We start from the raw sequence: 25,707 nt of genomic DNA, 5'->3' as shown, positions 1-25,707 counted from the left end.
TATAGAGCAAAGGGTACAAAACTAGGCACTCCAGGTTGGGTATTTTTATTATTATCATTATTTTTATGGACCTGGCCAGGGCTGGGAATATTAAATACAATATACAAAGAAATAGAGAGAGAGAGAGAGAGAGAGAGAGAGACGTGCCTCATCATACTCCATAATAAACAACAAAAGAAATAAGTTAACCACAATTTTTATAGCCTCAGAACTCAGTATTCCAAAACACAGCACTTTGGTAAAAATATAAGACCCGTCATTTGTAACACGATTATAGTGTTCAAAGAGGATCAGGGACCTAAAAGTGCTTAAAATCTGAAAAGCATTAAATATAAATATGTCACAGTATCTTAGTTAAATCACAGTTCAATCACTTTTGTATTACCTTGTTTAATTAATGCATACTTTAAAAACCTGCATACCAAAAAAGCCTTATGCTGTATAATTATTTTTTGTATACTGTTAATTATAGTTATGATAGTTTCTCCAAAATGTTGACTATCAGACCCTTGTTCCAAGAGGGAAAAGTCTTACAGTAACTACAATAAAAGAAGTAGAACATATTTTCTTATGACAGAATTTCTCTATAAGACTAATACCATTTGGTTGGGTGATTACTTTGAAAAGCCACTTGGAGTACAAGGTAAAAAGGACCCTCTGTCCATTATCTGCCCACCTTCCTGGCAAAAGGCCATGCTTGTGGGACAGTTGATAGTGACAGTTCTCCTGCCTATCCAGCTTTGTTTTGCTGAATGGTGTGGATAGGTAAGCTGACCATGTTAAGTACACTCCCTGACATGAGGCAGATGATTTCTCAGGCTCCCAGAGAAGGGAGGAAGGAGGCTGGGAAGAACGCCCTCGTGGGAAGACAGAAGCATCCAACAAGCAATGTTATCAAGTAGGATGTACCAACAATCTTCTTCCCCAGCTTACAACTGAATCTTCAGTAAAATCTTTATAGCTCACTACTTGTTGACTTAAATGTTTGGGGCGAAGGGCAGGAAAGGCATGTAAGAAGCATGCAGGATAGAGTCCTGCATGGGACCCCGTGGGACTGGGCTGCTTGCCTGTCTCTAGAGCTACCACTGTGGTGGGTACTGTGCCAGGCTCTGTAGATATATATAGGAACAAGACATCATCCTTCTGTTTGGGGCATTTCTCGTTATGGGGGCCATGGGGGAGTTTCTCTTTTGGAATTGCCTATAGAGTCAACATCATGTCCTTTTGACTCTCCTCAGGGGTGACCTAGCTGAGGCCGAGCAAAAGAAGTCCAGTGTGTCCAGGAAGTCATGGAACTGGAAACCAAGAATGGCTGTTACATTTAGTACTAGTTTTTATAAAAATACAATCAGATATGAATACAAGAGCTCTCATATTTATAATAATGACGATGATGAAGATGATGCCTTCAATATCTTTTTTTCTACAGCATTTCCATATAAAGGTCTTTCTCTTTAACTGCCATAAAGGAAGACAGAGGAGACGTGAGGGAATCAGAAAAATAAATAGGATCATTGGACTGAGTATGGTCAGTTAGTGCCTGGCAGCGATGGCCATGCCCTTCTGTTTGCCCTAAATCACAAGCACTGGAAGACTACAATCTACATTTCCTAGACCCCCTTAGATCTAAGCACATGGATAAGATAGAGGCTTTGAGGGTGAGCTTTGAAGGCAAGCAGAAGTGGAAGCATTCTTCAGAGGCTGCAAGGGTCTGAACTCCGGGGTACACCTTTTGTCACCTGCCTGTGTCACGGGGAAGGGAGTGGCAGCTTGGGAGTTTCCCTGACTCCGGATCACAGCTATCACAATGGCCCCAGATTTCTGCTTCGCCAGCTATTTGAATAATTTTATAAGCATCTAATTTCCTCTATTAAATCTTGTGTTGCCTGAGGTAACTACCTATCAGAGATCTGTTTCCCACTCTGAATCTAGAATGGTATCATGACATATTAGATGAACCCCACTCATAAATCTCTAGATTTAAACAGTCAATGGTGTAATTTGTAATCAGCATGATCTCTCTCCAAACTGTTCCGTCAAAGGAAGAACAGCAACTTTCTTCTTGCTGTCTTAATTTATTCAATTCTGTTAGTGTTTAGAAATCACCCACGAGGCAATAGGACTACTTATTCAATTTATGAAAAACTTTACCACCATGGGGTAGGCAATCGCACATTTGAAAACATTCAATCACCATCAATAAAACAGGGTAGCAGCCATTAAAAAGGTGAAATTGAATAGAACTTCCTCAGAAAGCAACTGAAATGAGTTTTGTGCTGTGTCCTAAAGGTCAGCGTGTAGACACCTTAACAAAGCAGCTCATGTGGGTCAATTCCTTTACCCATCTCCAGCAAGGCATACCCAAAGCATGTTGCTTCTAACATTCCCTTTTTCACATCATTTATCTGTTTTGAAGTCCCCACCCAACCCCCAGGCACCTTTATCTACATGCCTAACATCCTTAAGAGGCCAGATGAAATGCTACTTCCTCCAGGAAGATTTCCCTGACCCACTTGGTTTTTCCTTCACTTGTTTTGTAATTCTCACACCTATCCCATATCCCATTCTTTCTGATACAGCACATTTATTCCTTTGACATTTTTCTGGATATAGAAACACATTGTACTTCCCTGAAATCTATCCAGACTATAAACTCAAGATGGTAAGGGCTGGATTTTTTGGATTGGGGTTTTTTGTTTGTTTGCTTGTTCATTTTGTCATTGCTCACTCTCTAGCACCTAGCACAGTACTTGGTATTTGGTAGGCTCTTGATAAATATTTGCTAAAAAAAAATTGTGTTAGCAATAGATATTGGTCCATCAAAAATCTGTGCACTCCTGTCCATAATACAGAGCTGTTCAGGGGACACCCCCTTGCATTTGCAGTGGCCACAAGTCTATTTCTTACCAGTAGAATATAAGCAGAAGTGAGCTATGTCCTTATCAGGCTGGAGCAGTAGAAACAGGTCCCTTTCCCCTTTCCACAGCTAGAAATGAAAACATCCAAGGCCCTAGGTATTAAGGGAGCCACAGGACAAAGCCTAGATCCTCAATTTACCATTCAGGAAAAAAAAAAAAAAAGACCGTTTTTCCATTGGGAAAACACATCCTGAAAACTCACGTAGTGAGAAATTAAAATGTATTGTATTTTCCCCATGTAGAAGTTCTATTCATAATAGCTAAACACTGGAAACAACCCAAATGTTTATTAACTAGCAAGTGGATAAATACATGTCTAATGGACTATTACTCAGCAATACAAAGGAATGGCACATGCAACAACATGGATGAATCTCAAAAAGCATCATGCTAAGTAGAAGAAGGCAGACACAAAAAAGTATATAAACCAAATGAGCCTATGAGCACATTAATTAGTATAATATTAGCTTTAATACAATATTAATATAGTACTCTGGAAAAGACAAGACTATAGGAACAGAAGCCAAAGCACTAGCTGTCAGTCTCTGGGGGTGAAGAGGATTCACTTTAAAGGATCACAAGGAAACTTCGTGGAGTGACAGAAACGTTCTATATCTATTTTTTTTTAAGTTTTATTTATTTATTTGACAGAGAGAGACACAGCGAGAGAGGGAACACAAGCAGGGGGAGTGGGAGAGGGAGAAGCAGGCCTCCCACTGAGCAGGGAGCCCGATGCGGGATTCGATCCTATGACCCTGGGATCATGATCTGAGCCAAAGGCAGACACCTAACCACTGAGCCACCCAGGTGCCGGAAATGTTCTATATCTTAATGGCAATAGTGAGTACACAGCTGTAAACGTTTGTCAACCTTCATTGAACTGTACACTTTAAAAGGGTGAATTTCACTATATATAAATTATTCCTCAATTAACCTGATTTTTTAAAAAATCTCCTGTGTTAAAGACAGAATTTTGGAGTTTATGTGATATACCGTCAAATATTTTGGTGTCATCCTCGCTAATACACGGATGGAAGAAGAAGTCCAGTGCCCTACCAGGGGCTACTTTAGCATGCTCCAGGAAGCCCTGTGTGTTGCTGAGCTCATAATAAGTGCTCAGGAAAAACATGTCGAAGTAAATTTAATTTTCCTCCCACAATTTTTACATTCTGTGGTTTGCCTAAAATCATTTATATATTCATTCATCCATTGCCTCCTTTCACTGCACACCATAAAACAAAAGCTGCCAAGCCCGGAACTCTGCAAACACATTTTTCAAATACTTTCCATGCAAGCAATCAGGCATTGGCCTGTTTTATTCATAAGACGATTTTTCTTTCTAGCTGCTGGAGCCACTTAAACATTTAATATCCATAAAACTGCTTTAATTTTTTAAGAACACAAATGGGGATTCCATTGCACTGAATATGGAATTATTTGGTGTCATAGCAACAACCCTCATTGTGCCAGTCAGAATTCTCTCACTGAGGGTAGTTCTCAAACAGTCTGACCTTCTTGGTCATCCTTCTTCCTCACAGATTTAGAGTCCTAGGCTTCTAAGACTCACTGCCCTTCGACCTTGAAATTATCTTTTTTCTACCTTGAGAGGAATAAATACCCTTAGAATTTTATTAAATCTTTTCCCTGAAGTTAACCAAAACAAATGAAAGTGCCCTGGGAAAGAAGAATTTAAGAAGCAGATTCTCTATTTAGTATGATTATCTAGAAAGATTTGCCCCCCAATATGCAGCTAAAATATTAAAGGAGCTTAAAGAGGAGATGGTGAAGGCTTCAGAGTCAGTCAGATGTGCACTGGAATTGCAGCTCATATACTTGCCAGTCCTGGGAAATGGGCATGTAATTTAAGCTCTCTGAGTCTCAGTTTTTTCATCCATAAAAATGATATGCGGAGCAACTGGGTGCCATAGTCGGTTGAGCATCAGACTCTTGATTTTGGCTCAGGCGGAGATCTCAGGGTCATGAGATCAATCGAACCCCACATCAGGCTCTGCACTTAGCTCAAAGCCTGCTTAAGACTCTCTCTCCCTCTCCCTCTGCCCCTCTCTCCGTGCTCACTCTCTCCATCTCTCTCTCTTTCTCTCTTAATAAATATTTTTTAAAAAAAAAATGGTATGAGAAAACAACTGACAACAAGGGGTTAAAGGATTAAGCTTCTGCATTGACAAATAAGATGAGGCAGAAGAATTTAAGGAAGTGAATTTTTTTCGAGGGAAGAATATCAAAGGGCAAAAACATTAGGCCACTCTTGCATCTCAGAGTTAAGAATGGTCTAGAAGATAAACCATGTCCAAATTTGAAACAATTTGTTGTGATTTAAGGAGAAGTGAATGAAAGAGTAGGCATGAGCCCCATGTGGTCAGGAACACTATTCTTTTTACCATTAGCCTCAGCCTGACACATGGTAGGTGATCAAATCACTGAATGTTGAATGAAAACCTGGATTCTGGACTCAACCTCTTTATAACAGTTGTTACTGCCCCGGTGGGACTTGGTTTCCTCATATATAAAGAGATTATCTGAAATGGTACTTCTAGCTCTGAAATGCAATAGTTTATAGCTCCTAAAAGTGAACAGGGCCTTAAGGGTCGTCTGGTTAATACTGCTCCTGCTGTTTCTATTTCCACCCCTGGCAGAAGGGCACTTAAACCTTCCATGATGGATTGTTGCCCATTGTTTCGATGGAATAGATGTAAATGACATTGGGTGATATTTCTGTGTCTCCTCTTACATACCATTAATAATTCCCTATGTCATAAAAAAAATGTGCAGTGCCTACTAACTAAAATGTCAAAATTGACATGCCGAGATTACAGTTACTCTAAGAACAGAGTCAAATACCTCGGAAAGAACATTTGTATTCTAGGGTCGGCTGCAGTCTTAGAGATGCTGCACAGTGCCTTGACATTATCAGAGGCATGTGGAAGTAAAATCTGTCTCTCAAGACATACTTTTCCTCTGGTCAGACAATTAATGAGAGAGGCTATTAAAGCGAATCTAAGATTGTTAGCATTTGAAAAGGAGCTCTCTGAAAAATGGGCTAAGAAAGAAGACATTAAAATAGACGAACCAAATTTGGTGATGGCGCATTTCCCCACTTTGGATGGATGATGGACGGATAATGTGAACAGATGATGGGTGAATCAGTAATGTAGACAAATGGCAGGGAGAGAAAGCTGTCCTCTGTAGCATAGTGACATTCCTGGGGACTTGGACTGACACACCAGAGTACAATTGCTTTGTAGACAAATTAAGCACTCATTCATAGGGCCAGACAAATGTAATCTGTAATCTGTAATTTTTAAAGAGGTATTTAGTACTAATTAAACAAAGGGTGCCCTTCTCACCTTCCCCCATAACAAAATCCCTTTCTTAAATCCTTACGACAAAAGGGTTAATGGAAACTTTAGTTAAAATCACCAAAATTTGGCAATTGAGTGAGTGTAAGATAGCATGGTTTAAGAGGGTGACATGGGGGCTAGAGGACAGGGAACAGGACAGACAGAGCAAAATAGGTATTTTAGTTAGGCTAGGATGGACTCTGCTGGGTAACAAACTGCATAATCACACATGAAAATTTTTTTTCTTGCAAACATCTGTTTCAGGACTGAGGACTTTTCCAGGGCATCTGGATCTCTATGCAGCAACTTTGTGATCCAGGATTCTTGGATCTGATGGCTCTGTCATCTCAAATTAGAGATTTCTCAGTCCTTGGAACAGAAAAAGAGATTATAGAGAACTAGCCATTGCTCAGCACCACACAGAACAACTTTGGAGATACCAAGACACCCTGGCCCCCAAACCATCTAACTGAGAAGCTGTCCCCTCCTTGGATTCAGCTCCATCACCACACAGGATCCTGTGGCCCTAACTCCTCCTGCACTGTAGAAAATTAGATCAGCCTATATGAAGATTTTATATGTGGACACTTGAATTTTAATTGAAGGGAAAAGACACAGCCCACTCATGGAGCTTAGCATGAGGGTCAAGAGGGAAGAGGCAACTGATATTGGGGACCAATGTAACAGGTATGAATTACTACACTAATTCCTAGAATAGTTGAGGTCCTGGAAAGAGCTAGACTTCTATTCATCTGGAGTACAACCCCATCGAGTGAGCTGCTGCCCTGACATGTGCTCTTTCCCTTACAGCCAGGCCTCACAGCTGGTACTCTCAATCCTTATGTCAGGCTCCAGTGCAGATGTGGCCCCTAGGGGAAGGATGCCTGAAGACCCAAAATCCTCCATGCTGGCTCAGGAGCTAGGCAAAGCCAGCACTGGAGTTTACCTGGTAAATGCTTAGCACAGAGCGAGCAGATGCTGCTCCCAACGAGAGCTCACGTGGAAAGCTCTCATTTTACATGAACTAACCCTTAATCCTCTAAATAATATAAGATGTGCAACCAGCAGCCAAGCTCACCATACTATTCCCGAACATTCAGCACCCCCGGCAAGTGTCCTAAATCATCTCCCAATGTGGTCTCACTTGTCCCCCAAAGACACCCAGTGACTGCAGAGCTGCAGCTGAGCCCCATCTCTGATTGGGGTGCCTGTCTCTTGCTGAAAAAGCTCCTTACTGTTGACCATTTAATTTTCATTAAAAAAAAACCTATAACCTCTTTTCTGTGTTGGGGGTCCCTAAGGCCACTCCCAAGTTCAGTGATTTACAAGAACTTCTCACATTCTCAGAATAAAGTCATACTCATGACTCTGATTTTCTACAGTGAAAGGATACAAAGCCAAACCAGCAAAGGGAAAATGTGCATGGGGTGAAGTCCAGAGGAAACCAGGCACAAGTTTCCAAGAGTCTTATACTTGTAGAGTCACACAGGACAGTTTAATTCTTCCAGCATGGAATTACAGCAACACATGTGAAATGCTATTTACCAGGGAAATCATTAGAGACTGTCCAGGGCTTTGATTGGGGGCTGGTCACACAGGTACCCTATACCTCGTATGTATCAGAACCAAGTCTCCCAGAAGGAAAACAGGGGTTCAGCATAAATTACATGGGCTGTAAAAATGGTTGAGGCACAGTGAGCCACTCTGATCAGTTCTGGAAGTGATGGGACCCCTCTTAAAACCCAAGTTCCCAGATACTAGCCAACAGCCAATCCTGCAAGCAGACTTTTCTAAGGATAGCAGTCAGACTTGGATGCTCTATCTTTTCTACACACTTGCCTATCTAAGAGGCACAATACTAAAGAATGAGTTACAGATATTTATTTTTTAAGTATCTACTATGTGTCAGCCTTAGTTCCAAACACTGGATACACAGAAAAAAAGGGAGAAAAGGCAGACAGAAGTCCTTCCCTCACAGAGGTTTCACTATCTAGTAAGGGAAATAGACTTCAAGGAAACTAATAAATACATAACAAAAAGTGTCTTGTCAGCAAGACGAAAATGTTCTGAAGCAAACTAAAGCAGGATGAGGAAATGAAGATGACAGAAAAGGCACTCCAGAGGAAGTAGTCAGGAAAAGCCTTGGTTCCCGGGGCACATTTCAGCAGAGACCTGAGTGAAAAGAAGGGGCGAGTCATATGACTCTTGGGGGAAGAGCTTTCCAGGCAGGGGGAAGGGAGTGTCAAGACCTTGAGATGGGAATGTGTTTGGTGTGTGTGTAGTAGCAGCAGAGAGACCAGGATGGCTGGTCTCTTATGAAACTGAACACCCAAAGAACAAATAATCTACTCAAGAAATGGCAGAAGACATGAACAGATATTTCTCCAAAGAAGACATACAAATGGCCAATAGACACATGAAAAAATGTTCAACATCACTCGGCATCAGGGAAATAGAAATCAAAACCACAATGAGATACCACTTCACACCAGTCAGAATGGCTAAAATTAACAAGACAGGAAACAACAAATGTTGGCGAGGATGCAGAGAAAGGAGAACCCTCTTACACTGTTAGTGGGAATGCAAACTGGTGCAGCCACTCTAGAAAACGGTATGGAGGTTCTTCAAGAAGTTGAAAATAGAACTACCCTATGACCCAGCAATTGTACTACTAGGTATTTACTCCAAAGATACAAATGTAGTGATCCGAAGGGGCACCTGCACCCCAATGTTTATAGCAGCAATGTCCACATTAGCCAAACTGTGGAAAGAGCCCAGATACCCATTGACAAATGAAAGGATAAAGAAGATGTGGTATATGTATACAATGGAATATTACTCAGCCATCAGAAAGGATGAATGCTTAACATTTACACCAAAGTGGATGGAACTAGAGGGTATGATGCTGAGTGGAATAAATTAATCAGAAAGACAATTATCATATGATTTCATTCATATGTGAAACAGCATTGTAGGGGAAGGGAGGGGAAAACAAAAAGGGAAGTCATCAGAGGGGGAGACAAACCATGAGAGACTCTTAACTATAGGAAACAAACTGAGGGTTGCTGGAGGGGAGGGGAGTGGGGGGATGGGGTAATTGGGTGATGGGCATTAAGAAGGGCACATGATGTGATGAGCACTGTGTGTTATATGAAACTGATGAATTATTAACAATGCATCTGAAACTAATGGTGTACTATAGATTGGCTAATTGAATTTAAATTTAAAAAAAGGAATGAGGAAATTTTTGAAAGTGATAGGCATGTTCATTGTTTGATCATGGTGATGGCTGCACAGGTATACGTGTATGACAAATTAACCAAATTGTACATTTCAAATTTGTTCAACTTGTTGTATGGCAATTATATCCCAATAAAGCTGTTAAGAAGGAGAAGGTAAAGGAAGAGGGGATGGCAAGTGTACCTAGTGCAAGAAGAAGAGACAGGATGAAAGGATGCCCACCTGTTACCTATCTGATTCCTGACTCTGAACAGCACGGTGCAACCACCTTCGCCATTGTTCACCTGTCTAGATGCCTTCACGTTGCCAGCTTCTGAAACACATCCTCATTACCTGCTCCAAACTTTGGAAACTAATTTGAATGTTCAGATACCAATCTTCCTAAATGTAGCTCAACCAGCTGGCCATAGAGTCCCTTCCCAACAACTAGTAAGAAAGTATAGTTTAAATATGTATGAGACTGCATATGAAAAACTACTTAGTATCGATTGTCATTAAAGAAATGCAAATTTGAACAACAAAGAGATACTACCACACATTTATTAGAATGGGAAAATCAGAAAAAAATGGCAAGGAGGTAGGGCAACAGGATCTCTCTTTCATTGCTGGTAGAAATGCAAAATGGTACAGCCAATTTGGAAGATAGATTTTTAGTTTCTTACAAAGCTAAACATAGTCTTACCATACGATCCAACATTTGCACCACTTGGTATTTACCCAACTGATTTGAAAACTTAGATCCACACAAAAAGACAGCATACAAATGTTTATAGCAGCTTTATTCGTAATTTTCTAAAACTGGAAGCAACCAAGATGTCCATGAGTAGGTGAATGGATAAACAAACTATGGTACATTCATACAAAAGAATGCTATTCAGCAATAAGAAAGAATGAGCTATGAAGCCACACAAGTACATGGATGAATCTTAAATGCATACTGCTAAGTGAAAGAAGCCAGTTTGAAAGGCTGTATATTGTATAATTCTATTTATATGACATTCTAGATAAAGCAAAACTATAGAGGTGATAAATACATCAGCCATTGCCAGGGGTTTAGGGGCAGTGGGGAGGATATGGTTGAATAGGTGAATCACAGGGCATTTTTTTAGGATGGTCAGACTACTTTGTATGATATCATATAACGCATTCATCAAAACTCATAGAACTTTAAGGCACAAAGAGTTAACTTTAATAGGGGCAACTGGGTGGCTCAGTCGTTAAGCGTCTGCCTTCGGGTCAGGTCATGATCCCAGGGTCCTGGGATAGAGCCCCACATCCGGGAAGCCTACTTCTCCCTCTCCCACTCTCCCTGCTTGTGTTCCTGCTCTCACTATCTCTCTCTCTGTCAAACAAATAAATAAAATTTAAAAAACAAAAGAGTTAACTTTAATGTATGCAAATAAAAGAATAATAATGTAAGATACCAAGGGATATGTGGATAGAATGCAGATGTGACAAAAAAAAACTAATTATATCACAAATGGGTGAAAAAATTCCACTGAAGGAGATGGAGGGAAAGGTGCTGACCTAAGTACCTTCGGAAATGATGGAATATGTAAGACTAAAGGCAAAAGGGACTGCACAAAGCAATGTACTCTCACTGATAAATGTGTTCCCACAGAGGTACAAGATGAGCACTGAGTAATGTAAAGAATTGATAATTCACTCTATTTGTACACCTGAAACTAATACACACTCTATGTTAATTATACTGGAATTTAAAACATATATATATATTTTAAAATACTAACAATCCTGAATCCACTATACGTTGTCTGCTGGAATTGAACCAATAAGGAAATGAATGAAGGGTGGTGTGAGCCCGGTATCTCCATGTTGAAGTGGGAGGTTACAGATAAGCCAAGAGAGAAGGGTAAAATGATCCATATGGTAATAGATTAGCAGGAGACATTAGTGCAAATTCATATTTAGATTAATATACCTATAGATGGTTACATACAAAATATTTATAGATATGTGTATATAAACAGGTTAGTATACACACATATATGCCATTGCTTTGTCAGCTGAGCTGACCTAGAAGCCACACACCCCTGGTAGCAATGAGCACACCCAACATCCAGATCTTGGTTCCTAGGATCAGTGTCCAATAAAAGGATCTGGACTTCCTGGAGAAATAGTTGATTCTAGGTCTGGGTCAGAAAATATAGAAGATGAGTAGCTTATAGTGCCGGAAAGTAAGTAAATACTTAAAAGAGAAGGGAAGGGAAGAGAAAGGAAGGAAAGGGAAGGGAAGGGAAGGGAAGGGAAGGGAAGGGAAGGGAAGGGAAGGGAAGGAAGGGAAGGGAAGGGAAAAGAAGCCCACAATGATGAAAGTATGTCAAAATAGCACATGAGCCAGCAGGAAGAACAATAAAATAAATAAAGTAGTATTCTGTTATAACCCAAAATATGAAAGAAATGTCTATGCATCCATAGGATATAAACACAAGATTAAATAAATTAATAAATGTAGAGAATAGACAAATCTCCCATGCAGACTCATTCCAAATAATTTATATACATACTTTGCTCACAAGAAGGTAGAAGGTAACTCCCACTCTTGAAGTATGGGAGTTTTTTTCTTTAAAAGTAGTGACTTCCTTTCAAAGAATACAGTACAGAAAGGAAGGAGAAAATAGAGCAACTCTACAGTGAAACCTAACAAACGCTATTTCCTCTATGTGATCAAGGTCAACATTGACAGTAATAAATCGTGTTGATAACATGTACCCTTGATATGAGGTGACAAGAATGGCATCTTGCCTCTGTGGTCTGCCTCCCAAAGACTCAAAATCCCAATCTAATCATGAGAAAAACATCAGAAAAATCCCAGTTGAGGGACATTATACAATATATCTGACCAGTACTCTTCAAAACTTTTAAGCTCATCAAAAACAAGAAAATTCTGAGAAAATGTCACAGCTGAGAAGAGCCTAAAGAGACACGATAGTGTTCTGGGTGGGATCCTGGAACAAACAAAGAAACAAACAAACAAACAAAAAAGAATATTAGATAAAACTAGGGAAATTTGAATAAATATGGGCCTTATGATAATTTATCAATATTTCTTCGTTAATTGTGACAAACACACTCTAATGAGTAAAGTGATAGATAACAACAGAAGAAACTGAGCATGGGGCATATACAAACTCTCTGTACTAGCTTCCCAATTTTTCTGGAATTCTCAAACTACGATAAAAAATGTACTCTAGCAAATCGTGTGACTCTGGAGTCAGAGTTGGGTTGAATGTTACATCTCTGAGACTTTAGGCAAAATACTTAACATCTCTGCACCTCAGCTTCCCCAATGTTGTGGAATGTATGAATGCAACCACATCCTCTCTATAAGCATCTCCATAGAGCTGATGCCCCCATATACACCTTTTCCCTTCCTTTTCTATGCAAGATAACAATTACAGAGAGCCTGGCAGGGAGTTTGAAGGCCATACTCATCTGGCTCACTTCCGGTTAGCTTCTGGCCTCTTTCCAGAACTCAGACAGGTTGGGTGTCTTCTTTATATGTGGAAGCCTAACAATAGTGAAGCAGGTTTTTGCTATAAAGGTTAAGTCTAGTAGAATGACAGCAGTGATGGAGAGATGTCACCAGGAGGTGGGGAAGGCAGATGGCAAGGTAGCTGTGTGCTGCTACTGGGGATATTTTCAAGTACAACAAACGGGACTGAAACACCCTGTCATGTTGTCCCTGGACAAAATCTAGACTTTTTCTGTAGTTTCCAGGTTCTTTGAGCCATACCAACACCTCTCAGGCCTCATGCCAGCTGCCCACAAATTCCCTATTTAAATAGTTAGGCTCCCCACTTCTACCCACAGAGAAGCCTTGGTTTCCACTGGCGTTTCTAATCTAGCAATCCAACTGGGAAGACCAATCGTTAAGAAAACCGAACAGAGCAATGCATCACAGAAGCCATACTGCTACTCTCCTATCATTTAGCATTGATGAGGGTCACTCAATTTGCATTTTTAAAGGTGTTTCTAACTCAAATTTGGCATGTTCCATCTTTCTCAGACCTTGCGGGAATCTTAGTAACCAGAAAGTTTCCTATAGGTGGTGTTTTCCTTGGTTGTAAGATTTTGCATCCTCACATGCCCTCCAACCTCTGGTCCTCACCTCCTTGATTTCTGCTCCCATCTCTCCATCCTGTTGATGATTCCTGGTCAAGCATGAGCACCCCTGAGTGGACCACGGTGTGGGCTAGGTTGGAAACAAATCCATTGTCTGATGCAAACAGCATAAGACCGGTGATTCCAGTGCTAACAGCCCTGTCTGGCTTTAGGCCAGTTAACTGACCTCTCATGGGGCAAAAGGTTTCTCATCAGGCAAATCAGCATAACCCAGCCCCACTCTACTTCCTTCCCTCTAAGAATCACAATGCAGTTCTCAACTGGGCAACACTGCCTCCATACAGAGCATCTGGAATTGTTAAGTAGGCATTTTGGGGGTTATCACAACAGCTAGGGAGCATGACTGACATTTTAGTGGAAGGAAACCAAGGATGTCAAATGGTCTGCAGTGCCTGGAACTGTCCCTCATGATGAGAATTTCCCCACAAACACTGCTAATATTCTCTAAAAATCTGTTGGAGCCCCTAAAGATGGAAAACTTCAAAGAGCTTTATAAATTCAAACACGGTAGCACTAAGTAGCTAAACTTTTGTTCAATTTTCTATTTCATTAAAAGCAATTCTATAACTGGAAAACCTCTCTTTGTGTGTGTGTGTGTGAGAGAGAGAGAGAGAGAGTGCACTTAGACAAACTAGAAAAAGCACTCACTAAATTGTGCATCTGCAGAGCCAGGCACTAACTCTAATTCTACCACTGACCTACTGCACAACCTTGAGCAGCACTTGCCCTTCTCTTGGGTCACTCAGAGTCCCCTGACCCCTGGATGAAATGTTTGTTCTGGTTAATTTCTAAGGGACGATGAAGCTCAACATTTCCATGACTCTAAAACCCATGAAAACCTCATTATTCTTTCTATACTTTAATAAGCAAATGTGACCAGTGTGAGTAGATTAAATAAAGGAGTTCAAGACTGATGGGGGTTACCCTGTGTTTTTGCTATAAAGGTTAAGTCCAGTAGAATGACAGCAGTGATGGAGAGATGTCACCAGGAGGTGGGAAAGGCAGATGGCAAGGTAGCTGTGTGCTGCTACTGGGGATATTTTCAGATAACTCAGAGGCAGAGCTAAGAACATGCTGAGGCATATCCTCACAGCTGAGTGAACTACCTGGAGTCTGAGCAGGGATGTAACTGGTTGGGAAGAAAATTTGAATGCAGCCATTAATTTATTCTATAAACTTTCATGAAGCACCCAGTGTAGCAAGTCCTGAACTAGAAGAGTAATAGCCCCTGCCCTCAAGGTGCTCACAAGTTCCAGGAAGGAAACATAAACAATTTTTAAAAACATGACAAATGCTGTCAAATACAAGGTTCCATAGAAGAGAGGAAGGCTTACCTCAAGACAAAAGACCTTCTCAGGCCCTTGATGGACATGGGGTCACCTGGCAGGGAGGTGGTGTGGTAGCTGGAAAGAAAGGTGGGAGCAACCTTTGAGGCAAGTGGGACAACACTGAGAGAGCAAGGCATGTTTGGGAGAGGACCATAAGGTAACAAGCAAGATGATGAAATGACAATGAGTCAAACCCAACAAAACTGGAAACTAGAAGCAGATAGGGTTATTTTTAGATTGTCTAACTGCTGAGTGAAACAGGACAGCCTATGTTCAGTCTTCTTTTGAAGCGAGATAATAAATATCTAAATTGTTGAGGCCACTTTGGTTGGGTTTTCTATAACTTGGAGATAAACATACCACAACCAATAGATAGAATTAATATCAGACTGAAAAGAAGAAATGGCTAAAAGGAATGTTCTCTGGAAGGTGACACTTTGTAGAGACAGAAGACACAGGGTTTTCTAATGTAGCCCTCTGCACTGTTTTTGAATCATAGATAAGTATTACTTTGATTTTTAAAAAAAAGCAGGGATGCCTGGGTGGCTCAGTTGGTTAAACATCTGACTCTTGGTTTTGATTCAGGTCATGATCTCCCCTTCATGAGATTGAGCCCCACATTGCGCTCCACTCTCAGCACAGAGTCAGCTTCAGATGCTTGCCCCCACCCCCACTCTCTCTCTTTCTCTTTCCCTCAAAGAAATAAATAAATAAATTATTTCTTAAAAAAGGGAATTAGGGACAAATGCTTACATGTATGTAAGACCTATTTGTTATGTTAAATACACTAATTTTTTAAAACCTTGTTTTTTTAATTATCTCATTTTAAACTACTTGCTAATGTTATGTATTAAAATAGAAGCCAGAATTTTGTCCATAGGATTTCATCACACATCTCATATGCTTGTGACTCCCAGCTGAAGGATATTATAGCTGTATGCTCACTCTCTCGCCTCATTTGGTGGCAGCAAATGTAGAAAATGTTATTTTTACATAGAGATGGGAAATAGAGCCACATATACTAGGACAGTGGTTGTCAATCTTAACGTGTGTGAGGATCACCTGGGAACTTGCTAAGGCAAGAAACGCAGGGTTTGGAGGCCCAGCCTTGGAGATTCTGTTTCAGGCAAAAGATGCATTTTTAGAAAGTCCCTAAAGGATTCAGATGCAGGTGTCCCATGGACCACACTAACCACCGCGTGATTAGAGAAACACCGTGCTAAAGGATCTGTGGGGAAAACAGTTGCCATCACATGGCCTGGATTGACCATTCTCCCACCTGCCCCCCGCAGTGCACTCATCTGTGCATGCAGTAAATGTTTGTTGTGCACATACAGTATGCTCATCACTGAAAACACAGAGCTGATTAAGACAGCACTCTGGCCCTTAGAGACTTAACATCACCGCTGGAAAGAAAATCCATGAATGGAATTTTTCTTAAGATTCTTTTTTTTTCAGCTCTACTAAGGTATAATTGACAAAGAACACTGTAAGATATTTAAAGTATACACTGTGATGATTTGACATATGTATACACCATAAGAAGATTTTTAACAAATTTCAATTGTACAAAACAGTGTTATCAGCTATGGTCAACATCCTCAGACCTTAGTTATCTTATAGCTGAAAGTCTGTATCACTTTACCAACCTCTCCCTCGTTCCCCCATACCCAAGTGCCTGGCAACCACTTTCATAATCTCTAAAATTCACTGTGAATTGTGTAAGACTGTTGAATCACAGACCTGTATCTCTGAAACAAATAATACATTATATGTTAAAAAAAGAAGAAGAAGAAGAAGAAGATAGCCGAAGGGGAAGAATGAAGGGAGGGAAATCGGAGGGGGAGATGAACCATGAGAGACTATGGACTCTGAGAAACAAACTGAGGGATCTAGAGGGGAGGGAGTGGGGGGATGGGTTGGCCTGGTGGTGAGTATTAAGGAGGGCACATACTGCATGGAGCACTGGGTGTTATGCGCAAACAATGAATCATGGAACACTACATCAAAAACTAATGATGTAATGTATGGTGATTAGCATAACATAATAATAAAAAAAATTTAAAAAAATAAAAAAGGGAAAATTAAAGAAAAAAAATTCTAAAAGCTTTTCTACATTTCTAAAATTCTGCTGTTCAGAGCAGAACTCCTCAGAGATGTCACTTCAGAAAAATTTCTTCTACCACTAGGGAGACTGACATAAAGGTAGACCCATGGAGAAAGCCTGGACCTTGTCTCTGCTAGTAGAGAGGATCCTGCCTCTTGAGCTGTATCCCTCATTTATCCGACACACACACACACACACACACACACACACACACTTTTTCTGGGGTTGGTTCTCTTTTTTTTTTAAGATGTTTTTATTTATTTGAGAGCAAGCGAGAAAGAGAGCATGAGCGGAGGAGGGGCAGAGGGAGAGGGGGAAGCAAAAAGCCAAGGAAGGAGTCCAATGCAGGGCTAGATCCCAGGGGCAACTGAACCTCCCAGGCACCCCTAGGGTTGGTTCTCTTTATATAACTTCTGTGTATAAGCATTTTGCCTGGGACTCAGATAGTGTCTAAACATGGACAATGAGCAAGCATTCAAATAAATCCCAGTGTGTTTTGACATTTTAAACATTTTGGAGCATTCAATCCGACAAGATTTGCTGCAACCCTACCAGGACATCCTGTGATATTAGGTGAGTGCTCCTTTGGGTTCCGGTGGTCTTCATATTATATGTATGGACCAAGTCAGCTGGAGATGTTCCTACCTTAGCCAGGCATCTGGATGTGCATGTGTCATGCCAGCAGACAAGCAAATAGGTTGGCATTATGCAGCAACAGGCTTGCTTTCTTCATAAGCAGAAACCAAGTTTATATTTGGTTCCAGACAGAAGCAAATATGTTTATGCTCCTGGTTACACTTTAAAATTAATTTTCCTTCTAATTCTTCCAACCCAAGTCTCACATTTAAGGATTTATTCATCCCCCGCTCTCCATTAATCAGATGCATGAAGCAATAAACAAAGTTCAGATGATGAAGCATCATTGCTTTAATTAAAACCACCTTTCTCAGTACACATCAAGGCTGTCATGGAACCGGCAGTTTCTAAAATGTACTTCCCCAATTTAAGAAAGGGCCCTCTTGACTACAAGAAGAGTTCTATTGGTTCCTTACAGCATATTAATTTTTTCAGGCACTAAACATTTTACTGAGTGTCAACTATGCCCAACACTTTGCTCATTTCACTATTCCCATTATCTCACCTGTACTATGAGAGATTTAAAATGTCAACAACCATCCATTGTTACAGGTAACTGTTAAAAACAGTGGAAACTGACAAATGAAAAGCTAACGTGGCATGATCTTTTCATACTGTGCTTTGTGATGGCAGAACCTGTCAAACCATAATCTCCAGTGCCAACCCCCACGCCCGGGCCACAGCATACCTTTATGAAATAATACCTCGTGGACAGAATTGGTATCATTATGGTTCTCCAATGCTAGTATTATAATAAGGCTTTGTTTTTCAGATTCCAGACAATTCTACTAAGGCACACTTTTATTATCTTTTCATCTTGTCTTTCAGATCTATTGCACATATTCCGGCAAATAAGTGTACAATATCATCTTTAAAATACAATGTGGGAGTGAGTCTCTTGAGTATGAAAATATTATCATTGACGAGATCATTTTTTTCAAGGAAATATGAGACTGAAGTATCACCACATTAAATTAAGTGAAGTCAACCAGACCTCATGCAAAAAGTAGATCCTAAAAGCAGTTATTGCATTTGGGCTAGTGGGAAATGATGAGTCTTTCTGGGAATGATATTAGAGTAGTAGAGAAAATCATTTTCAAAGTATTTATCCCTCCAACTGTGTTTGAGGCATCAGCTTAGAGGATCAGGTCAGAGGGGGGAAAAATCATTTCCCTTGAAGATGTCGGAAAATCAGCATTTCCTAAACTAATCTCTCTGCAATAATAATCCTAAGAGATATTCGGTGATTTCAAAAAGTTCCCTGACCAAGTATAATTGAGGAGTCTTTCTACCAGTCTCCTCTTAGAAATTCCCAGTGAATCTCAGAACCACCAGGGTTTAGAAGTCCTGTTGTAGACAGCCTTTGAATTTTGCCTAAACTATAGTTCCCCAGGTACCATGAGAGGTTATGGAAGGAGGATGGTTAAAACCTTGGAAAGTATTCTGTTCTCCATCCAGATGCTCCAAACATCTGGATAATGGGCTGAATTTTTCACTTTTGGATGATGTTTAAGCCTTGTGCAAATAAGTCAGAGCAATGGTATAAATAAACAGGAAGACCAATATATCCTATTGTTGGTAAAACATTCTATACATGGTTCTTTAGTAAAATATTATTGGTTTTTATGAAATGCCTTTGAAGAGAACACAAAATTTTGTTTTCAAATACACGTATTTCCTATTACTTTTCATGCACTTCCCCAAGATTTCATCCTTACCTGGCTCCATCACTCTTCTTCTTGGGAACTCTCAGAAAGAGAAAATTGACAGCCTGGAGAAGGCAGCTGTGGAAATCCTGCTAAAACAAAATGGGAGTAAAACCTCCCAAGAAGCAATTCATCTCTGCTAGACAGTTCCATATTCAGTGGAAGGAGACCAGAATAATTGATGTGGGGGCCCCAATGGACTTCCGGACTGCTTAAAATTGTCAGTGTGATGAGGAGGGTTTTCTAGAGTGCCTAAGCTTTCAAACCTGAATATAGTTTTTAAGATCAAGTAAGAAAGACCATGCCTTTCAGCCAAAAATAAAAAATAAAAAATTTATAAATTTCCTCAAGCTAAAATCAGTGTTATCACCCAGCCTACAAATCGAATTCAGTCAGTTAGAGCCTCACACTTCCTGCCAGACTATTCAGTAAAGACCTTCACAAAAGGATATCCATGTGGGAATATTCATGACCTCAGAGACAACAAAAATCTGTTCTAAAAGTCAGAGTTGCATCCAAGTCACTATGTCTTTAGGCAGTCACTATAACTCTTGAGGCCTTAACTTCCTCGTCTGTGTGAGGGGTGAGAGGAAATAGCTATTGAATGATTATGCACTTATTATACAGTAAAAGCGTTCTTAACCATCTTGCTTGTAGTCAGCTTGAAGGTATAAATTGATACTCTCTATTAGCTCTAGAAAAAGTGTGGATGGATTCCTACAGCAAGCCATAGCATACCAAGAACATTTGAGTGCTCCAGCCTCACGCTTGAGCTCTGCTTGTTTAAAAACCTATTTATCCCAATTGCGATTATGATTACAATTACAGCCTTTAATTTTCACCTTGTACTAGAAAGTGGAAAAAGAGAGCTGTTTCTCAGAATTTATATTAAATGCTTAGATAAGTCTCTGTAGTAAAATAAAGGTGAGGTTCTAAAACCTGTTGTTGAAATAGGTGTAAGACAACTACAAAAGTTGTGGTGTAAAACATAAAAACTCAGAAGAATACTTCATTCAAATGTCTTCACATGGGCCTTCAAGTTCTATTTGAAATGGTTGACTCATAAGACGTTGCAAAAGTAGTGCAGAGTATTTCCATGTACCCTGCACCCAACTCCCCAGTGATAATAACACACATGATTGCGGTCTATTGTCAAGACCAGGGAATTGATGTTGGCACAATATTATTAACTCTAGACCCATTTTTTAATCCAAATTGTAAATAATAAAGGATGCATTGTGGGTATGATAAATGCAGTAAAGATGAAGTACAACTCCAATCGACAAATCCATGTCCATGTAATTAAAAGACTGTCCATATGTCAAAAAAATGGTCAGGACTAAAAGTTTTATAACAAGTGATAAGTGGCTTTTACATTGAAAAAAAAGTAATATATCTATTTATTCAGCACAAGCAGGGAGAAATTTTATAGTCCACCCGATATGTGACATATTTAAGGAAGATAACAAACAACAAATGATTAATGGAGACTAAACATTGGAAAGTGAAATTATGGGTGATATAAAAATTATACTTTCCATGACAGAAACAAATGGATCTAAAGATGAGGAAGATGGAGGAGGATAAGATATATGGGATCAATATTACAGCCAAAAATTACTAATACAGTAAATGAAGATACACAGGAAATAATTTTTATGTTGAACAACCTGAGTTAACATTATTATTGTTTAATGTATTGGACCATACTATAAAAATCAGGTTACTTCTTCCAGACCATGAAAATTCTGTGTTTCATTATATTAACATGCATTTATATGTTTTATCTTAAGGTTATGTATGTGTATGTATATATATAATTTTTATAATCTGTCTTTTTTGAACTACAACTATTAGTCCCACCCAGTTGTATCAAAATACTGTTCTTTAGTATCATAATGTAGACTTTTCTATTGGGGGATGGGGAAGAAAGAAGAGAAAAAAATAGAGTATATTATCTCAATTTCTCCAGAAGGAGCTATGCTTATCAGCTGGATTAGGAAAAATAAAACAATTCACTTTGAACTCACACATGTCAATTAATGATAACCTAGACAGATTCCTCCCATAGAACTCAGTGGGATGTCCTTAGTTGGGAAAAACTATTTGAAAGAGAAAAAAAAGGATTAGTTTGGGGAGGTTGGGATTTGACTGTGAATAGGGTGATATATCAAAGAACAAGAGCATCTACTCTTGGAAAAACAAGATGGTTCCCACAGGCCTCATCCATGAAACAAGACAGAAGCTCAAGAGGGAAGAGTATGGCAAGCATCCCTGACATTATCCCTGATAATCTGATTATCTTGATATAAAGAACTCTTAGCTGTTTTTGCTGAAAATATTTCTTTGGAAATAGTGCTATTATTTTCCCACTTTAATTTCCCTAAAGTTCCTTTTGAAATGCTAACCCATCTAAGCTGTGCTAAAAAAAAAAAAAAAAAAAAAAAAAGTTTTTTTATTAAAGGATAATGTTACAGGTAGAAATATTAACCTCCACTACCAGTGAATGTGACCCCACTTGGAAATAAGGTCTTTGCAGATGTAATCATGTTAAGATGAGGTCATTAGGATGGGCCCTAATTCAACAGGACAGGTGTCCTGTTAAGAAGAGAGAGACACACAGAAAGCTGGCCATGTGAAGACAGAGGCAAGATTGGAGTGATGTTGCCACAAGCCAAGGAATGCCTGGAGTTACCAGATGCTAGAGGAGGCAGAAAAGATCTTTCCCTAAAGGCTGTGGATGGAGCATGGCCCTGCCAACAGCTTGAGTTTAGACTTCTAACCTCCAGAGCTGTGTGAGACAATAAATTTCTGTCATTTTAAGCCACCCAGTTTGTGGCACTTTATTAAGATGCTCTAGGAAACTAATTCAGGTCATCTGGACAAAATTGCCATAACAGGCATCAGAGTTGATAATTCTGGGAAAAACAAGAAGCTTCCTTCAGGACCTTTCCTCAGTATTCTTTGGGAAATCATACTTCTCATTTGATTAAGGAGAACTTTTCTCTCACATGGGATAAGACAATGGATTCTCCACAGTTTGTCCTAGGTAGGGTAACCATAAAATCCCATTTGCCATAGATATTTTGGGTTTATATCTCAGTCCAATGTGATTATTAATGGTGCCTCCTTTCACTTTCAAGAGTATCCCAAACTGAACAATAATATTTTTGGTCTTCTACTTGGAAGTCTAACATACTAACATTCTAGTAATCTAGTTATCTAATAATCAGAGTTAACAGTGTCCAAGCTTTGTTATCTTCCTTCCACTTCGGGGGTGGGTGGGGGAGTAAAATGGCAACAAAGGAAAATTGAAAATATTGATATTAAACAAACAAACAAAAACTCCACAAAATGTTTAGGGTCCATGTATCTTCAACCAGTCTCCAACACATTCTCTTTCTCCATCCTTCATCTTGTACAAAAAGTATGAATATGTGGAATAATGACCCTGAAACCATGCAAGATCTTCCATTATGCACTGAATGCATACATATGCAGACACATGAATATATACACTTAGAGGCAATCACTAGTTTCTCTTTCAGGAAAGTGAGCATACCAAACATGAAGAGGAGGAGACATAGAACATATAGGGCTTAAAGACTATGAATATACAAAGTGCACACACAGATAGCCACAAAACAGGCACATTGCCAGTTTCCAGAGGCCATCTGTCATGTCCCTCCCTAATCAAAATCAATCCCTCTCCCTAGAGGTAATCAAAATCCTAACTTCTATAATAATTATTTCCTGGCTTTTATTTATGGTTTTATGACCTCTGTATGGCTTTGTGTCTCTAAGAAATATAATTTAGTTTTGCCTTGTCCCTCAAACTCTCAATATAAGGAATATCTCACTTTTTTGCTCAACACTGTGTCTATGAGATCCTTGCATGTTCATGCATGTAGTTATAGTTCATGTATTTTCATAATTTTATAGATTAATCTATCCTATGACTAGAGCTTACTTTATCTGTTCATTCTACTAATAAAGGACATTCTATCATTGGTAGACATCTCTCTTCCCATTTATAGGTATTAAGAACAGTCTGCTGCTATGAACATTTTTTATATATATAGCCTGTGTTCATTTGCAGGAATTTTGGGGGAGTGAAATTAGTCATAGGGCATGCATATTTTCAACATTACTAAATAATTTCAATGGCAGTACTAATTTACACTTCCACCAGCAGTGTATGAGAGTTACTCTTGTTCAAGTGTCACCAACACTTGGTATTAAACTTTTTAGTATTTGCAAATGAGGTGGTTGTGTAGTGCCTTGTTTTACAAACAAGGATAACGCCAACGCCATTTCTTTTAAAGAACCCATTGCCAGGGCGCCTGGGTGGCTCAGTCGGTTAAGCATCTGCCTTTGGCTCAGGTCATGATCTCAGGTTCTTGGGATCGAGCCCCACATCAGGCTCTCCGCTCAGTGGCCAGTCTTCTTCTCCCTCTCCCACTCCCTTTGTGATCTCTCTTGCACTCTCTCTCTCAAATAAGTAAATAAAATCTTAAAAAAAAAAAAAAAAAGAACTCATTGCCATGCCAATAGCTTTCAGAATGCCATACATCCATCACAATCAAGTTCCACCTCACCTTGGGAAAATTCTGATCTTAACTCCATTTGAACCCCTTCAATTACTGTTTCCATCCAATTTTTCTCTTTCCCTTTCTCTCTTCCTCTGTCTCTCCCTATGTCTCAACTTTCATGATATGCATGCTGTTTCTGAATTATTTTTGTTGGCTCCAACTATGCACTTCCTCATGATAACCTCTTTCCAGAATTGCCCCTCCACTCACCCAGATGCACCATGCTCCAGGTCCTTGCATCCTTTCTAGGTCCACAGCACAGGCTAAGGCAACAGAAATTCCAGAACCACCACTTGCTAAGGGAAGAAATGACCTCACAGAAATCAAGGCTCAAAGCAGGTAAGTGACTTATTTGAGAGTCATAGAGCTTCAAAAGCCAAATAAGATTCCAGATCTCCCAGTTGCCAACCCGGGGCTTTTTCTACTATATGACATTGGTGAAAATGACTGAAATCTATAGATTTGGTGCCACCTATACCCCACTAAATTCCAGACCAATGCTAAAATTATCAGAGCAAGGATGTGTTTCGAGAACTGAATTGAGTCTTTAAATATCACCAGACATGAAGGTCACTTGCTTCCATTGTTAGAGTGAACACTGATGGTGGCACTCTTATAGAAGTGTTCATCTCAAGCTGTCCTTTTCGAGGACACTGTGCACCCTTCTACACTGAAGCTTCATTTCAAAAGCTCTAGTTGGCATTTCCATGCACATGTTTAAACTTCTAATTAAAAATTTGTTATTTTTCCTTTAGTGACTAATGTAAGAGTTGTCATTTTTATGCCATAAAACCATTCCTTTATAGACCACAAAATCAAGAAGAAAAAAGAAAAGTAATCATCAGGAAAAAGTTCCTTAAACAGTGAACTTATGATTAGCATTATTTCAGCTAAAAACAAGCAAGTAAAAAGGAAACAATTAAAAGAAACAGAAACCAAAGCCTGGAAATTAAAAGAACAGTAGGTTTGGGCACCTGGGTGGTTCAGTCAGTTAAGCGTCTCACTCTTGATTTCAGCTCAGGTCATGACCTCAGGGTCCTGGGACTGAGTCCTGTGTTGGGCTCCACAGTCAGCAGGGAGTCTGCTTCTCCCTCTGCTTCTGCCCTTCCCCCGCCCTAAAAAAAAGAAAAGAAAGAGCACTGGGTATGTAGACATAAAACTGGGGGTAAGTCCCAGGCATTAATTCACTGTGCATCCTGAACAAGTCACTTAACCTCTTCTGTCTCTGGGTTTCACATCTGTGAAATGGGCTAATGGGCACAAAGAACTGTTCTCTACAAGGAACTATTCCATGGATTAAAGCAATAGAGCAGGTGAAGCACCTTTGGAGCTAAGGGTCCTACACCCATCAGGTGTGAAGGTGGCCTTACTTTCACCATCTACCTGAGAACCATATCTGGAGCATCAGATCCCAAATTCCAAGAGAATGAAACAAGAAAAAAGTCTGTAGTAAGTAAAAATCATTTTGGTCAGAAAATAAGAAGCTAGTAACAAAAGAAAAGAAGTGAAGGAAAAATTCAGAAAAGAATCACCAAAAAAATGGAGCATCTCTGGAACTTCAGCTGAACAGACAGTGTACACATGGGCTGTATAGACAGGTGTTTCTTGCTGGCAAAGTGACTATCACAATAATCTTTTGTTGTCACTTCTAGCTCAAGACTTCTGTCATCTACCA

General features: G+C 39.7%; 1 long non-coding RNA gene across 1 annotated transcript in view; it reads right to left on the bottom strand.

Annotated features, from left to right (window-relative positions):
* LOC141371170 (uncharacterized) overlaps positions 1 to 25,141 on the bottom strand; it is an 87,631-nt gene extending 62,490 nt beyond the window's left edge. The window contains exon 1 of the long non-coding RNA XR_012375909.1: positions 25,007 to 25,141. This is a non-coding gene — a long non-coding RNA (uncharacterized lncRNA). The remainder of the gene's footprint in view (positions 1 to 25,006) is intronic.
* Positions 25,142 to 25,707: the final 566 nt, after the last annotated feature.

The sequence above is a fragment of the Callorhinus ursinus genome, unplaced genomic scaffold, assembly GCF_003265705.2.
Source record: "Callorhinus ursinus isolate GAN/ISIS: 27379988/994484 unplaced genomic scaffold, GSC_fseal_2.0 scaffold2, whole genome shotgun sequence".
Classification (NCBI taxonomy): Eukaryota; Metazoa; Chordata; class Mammalia; order Carnivora; family Otariidae; genus Callorhinus; species Callorhinus ursinus.
Note: the sequence above shows the minus strand (reverse complement) of the source record. Positions and strands in the feature narration are given on the sequence as shown.